This window comes from Ranitomeya variabilis, chromosome 5 (genome assembly GCF_051348905.1).
Source record: "Ranitomeya variabilis isolate aRanVar5 chromosome 5, aRanVar5.hap1, whole genome shotgun sequence".
Lineage (NCBI taxonomy): Eukaryota > Metazoa > Chordata > Amphibia > Anura > Dendrobatidae > Ranitomeya > Ranitomeya variabilis.
Genome location: NC_135236.1, coordinates 387645405 through 387649591, shown reverse-complemented (window position 1 = coordinate 387649591; position 4187 = coordinate 387645405). Strand labels below are relative to the sequence as shown.

Here is a 4187-nt window from a genome sequence, read left to right as displayed (position 1 = left end):
ATACTTTTGCTGCTACTCATAAACGCGGCCGTATAATGTAAGAATGGGGCTTACGTGCACCCATTGCTGTAAAACAGACAGGAATACGATATCCGCTAGGTTCATAATGAGTATACTTGCCAATTGAGTGCCTGTGTTGTAACAATTGTACCAGGCTGGTCGTTGTAGTATGCGGCACCTGTATAGGTATGGCTATGGGGATATACAGATATATAGTGAGATGAATCTGTAGGTTCAGTTCATAAAAGGTCAGAACAGAGAACTATAGTATACTTGCCAATGTGATTTTAATGTTGTATGTTCTATAGTACATCAGATGCCCCGAATAGATGGATCGTGTACACAAGTATAGCTGTGGGAATAGACATACACGGGGTAAATGAGTAGTCAGATAGGCTTATAAGGTAATTGTATGTTATGCGCGCTACCTGCCAGTATGCAGACCCAGTCCTGGCCCAATTATACGGATCCCCTGCTCTAGAGTCAGTGAGAGCTGTGGTGCACGGATATTTTGCTATAAGAGAAAAAGATGTAAGAGAAAAAGATGTAAGGTTGGGGTTTAATGGATGTCCCAATTAACTTATCTGGTAAGTGAAGTCTCACATCCGCAGTCCGCTGGTGGCGTTCGTGGCTGGGAGGCAGCATAGGTGGCCAGGTGGAGGATGCAGACACAGACAGTGTCGTTGCTGAGGAATGGCTGCCATGTTCAGTCTGGCAGTACTCTATAAATCCCCGGCCGGTCAGCTGACCGGATGTGATGTGGGACGCCCACGCATGCGCTATTGGTATCGGATCCTGGGAGGTGAGGAGCCCGACATATCCGACGCCTGCGCAGTGCACAAAAGGCCAGTGTGCGCTTGTTCACAAGGCAGAGGGAAAAACCTGTATCCATATTGTGGCAGGAGCTGCAAGATGGCGCCCGCGCATGCGCAATGCGTATTGTGGGTTGGACTGTCACGGAGGTAGAATGAATGTGTGACGTAGCAGTGTTATGTACGCTACAGAGTGCCGATACTGCACAGAGCAGATAAGAAAGGGGATGCACCAGCGTTACTAAAAGGGAGGCGCTGGACAGGCCGAGTATGTCCCACTACTGTATAAGATGCTGATTCAAAGAAAAAACTCTGCAGATACATAGTGAATATACATACATTTATAAATACATGGTAGGAGTCCAAACTGAAAAAGGAAATAAGAAATAAAGGAAAATAAATGAAATAAAAGCGGAACTAAGGGAAAATGAATGAGGGAGACTAAAATGAAAAGAAGATTTCTATGAGATAAAAATGGGGTATAAAGGGAAAATGAGGAAATAAATTTGAAAAAAATATCTGAAAAAATTGAGTGAAAAAATAATAATAAAAAAAAAATAATAAAAATAATAATAATAAAAAATTAAAAAATTAATGGGATGTAGGTCAAGGAACCCAGGGTGTATGAATCTTACCATCTCGAAAGTGCACGCTGTCGAAGCTATCAGTGCAGTGGCTCAACTCGTCTAGGAAAAATAGATAAGGTTGTTTATGTTAGCCAGTCAATCTCACGATTTAGCCCCCTTGGGTGAAGGGTATCTAGGGTATAAATCCAAAATGTTTCCCTTTGCTTTAAGAGTTGGATGTGATTGCCACCCCTTCTCGGGCGGGGTACTTTTTCAACTATCTGAAACCTGAGTTGGGCGATATTGTGTCTCGCTTCCTTAAAATGTGCAGGTAAAGGTAGCCATAACTTCTCACGCCTGATGGTAGATTTATGGCTGGATATTCGATCCCTAATCGCCTGGGTGGTCTCCCCCACATATAACAACCCACACGGGCATTTTATAATGTACACCACAAAGCTTGTTGCGCAGGTGTAATAATCCTTAATGGGATATGATTTCCCAGTCCGTGGATGGATTACTTCGTTGCCTTTAATGATGTTTGAGCAACTCATACAACTCAAGCAGGGAAAGGTGCCCGTTCTTCTTTGATCAGTCAGGGTTCTGGTAAGTGGTGGTTTATGTGACCCTAGATCAGCTCTTACCACCTTGTCCCGTATGTTCCTGGGTCGTCTGGTACACATTAATGGAGGATCCCTAAAGATAGATATATTGGGATAGGCCTTAATGAGGAGGGGCCAATGTCCTCGAATGAGATTGTGTATTTTGTGCATAGTAGGATGGTGGTTATGTACAAAAGGGAGTCTTGGGTTTTTTTGTACGCTAACCGCCCCATTATCTGGGTCACTAGTGGCTCGAGCTGATTCCATCTGGAGAAGGTTGGATGGGTAATTGCGGGCTTCAAATTTTTGTGTCATTTCCCAAATTCTGGTCTCTCTAGTTGGGGGGTCTGAAACGATTCTGGTGACCCTTTTAAATTGTGATCTGGGAAGGCTGTTTTTGATCGATTTAGGATGACAGCTGTTGTATAGCAAAAGGCTGTTACAATCAGTCGGTTTTGTGTAAATATCCGTGCTAAGATAGCCGTTGACATCCTTGAGTACCTTGGTGTCTAGAAATGTTACCTCATTACTGTGGTGTATCAGTGTAAAAGACAGCTCTGACCTAACAGCATTGATGGTAGCATAGAATTCAAGGAGACTTGTTAGGTCTCCTTGCCATATACAAAAAATATCATCAATGTACCTATACCAGGTACGTGCGTGCTTCTGAAAGGCGGGGTCTGGGTATACGTGTTCTTTTTCGAACCGGTCCATGTACAGATTGGCATAAGCTGGGGCCACATTTGACCCCATGGCAGTACCACATATCTGCACGAAAAAATCATCCTCAAATAGAAAGAAATTCTCTCTAAGTACTAGGTTTAATAAGTCTGTACATAGTTCCTGGGAACCTTTGTCCACGTTGGCCTCATTGAGTGTCAGAGATACTGCCTCAATCCCCTTATCATGAGTGATTGACGTATACAGACTATTTACGTCAAAGGTGCATAGGATGCTAGCGCATGGGATATTGTTAATATTACGTATTTTTTTAAGGAAATCTCCAGTATCTAATATGAACAATTTTGTAAGTTTGGTATACGGTGTGAGTAGTTTTTCCAAAAACATGGACAAAGGATTTAATATTGAATCAGTTGAAGCCACTATAGGGCGACCGGGGGGATTCTGGAGATTCTTATGGATCTTAGGTAAAATGTAGATTACAGGAGTCACCGGATGGTTATTGGTAAGGTATGCTTTGGTTTTATTGTCAATAGTATTCAATAGTAAGTGTTTATCCAACACCCCCTTGATTTTTCGTTGTATGGAATAGGTTGGATCGGTCTGTAATATTTTATACGTAGTTGTGTCAGAGAGCTGTCTTCTCACCTCACCCACATAGAAGCTCTTATCCATGACAACGATAGCTCCCCCCTTGTCCGCTGGTTTAATGATGATATTTTTGTTCTCACTAAGTGAGTCCAAGGCCTGTTTTTCCAGGGGATCAAGATTGTGGCGGACAGGGAGGAAGCCTAATCGCTGTTCATGGAGTGTCTTTTTGACATCTCTGTCAAGTAGATTAACAAAGGTCTCAACCGCGTGATTAGATTTAGGTGGAATAAAAGTGCTGCGATTGCGTAAGCCAAGCTGCTCAATAGTAATGGTGGGTCTCTCTGTTTGGGCTGGTGTAGAAACAGGTCTAAGGGGATTAGTGGATTCCTCAAAGTGTACTTTGAGCCTAATACTTCTATAGAACCGTTGTAAATCCCTCTCCAGTTGGAAAGAATCCCATTTTGGGGTGGGACAGAATGATAGACCCATATTCAAGACCTTTAGTTCTAGAGGAGAAAGGGTATAGTTAGAGATATTGACTACAGAGTTTGGACTCCTACCTGAGATCTGAGCGTCATGTGACGATCCCCGTCACTTGCACCGTCATATCCTCAACAGTCGAGTGCTAGCCTTTCGTACCTTCTACTTTGTGTCCTTGGCAACGCCATGATCTTACCATGTGCGTCCGGTCACGTGACGCTGTGTCCCGGACTTCCGGTCTGTACGAGCGGCGCATGCGCCGCACAAGCGGCGGGGATTTACATCAGCGTCCCCTGATACGGATAGTATATAAACACCTTTGGTCATACTATGATACATTCCCCCTGACGAAGGACTGCGGGTCTGAAACGCGCGTCGGGGTGCACATTATTCAGCCGCAGGCAGCCCGGGACCATTCACCCGATTCCCTATAGTAAGTAATTGGCATTCCCATT

General features: G+C 43.8%; 1 long non-coding RNA gene across 1 annotated transcript; it reads right to left on the bottom strand.

Annotated features, from left to right (window-relative positions):
- Window positions 1-456: 456 nt before the first annotated feature.
- Window positions 457-3824, bottom strand: LOC143773680 (uncharacterized). The gene is made up of 3 exons (XR_013215299.1): window positions 3813-3824; window positions 1448-1498; window positions 457-514 (listed from the first exon to the last, which is right to left on the bottom strand). It is a non-coding gene; the product is annotated as an uncharacterized LOC143773680 (long non-coding RNA).
- Between the last annotated feature and the right edge of the window lie 363 nt (window positions 3825-4187).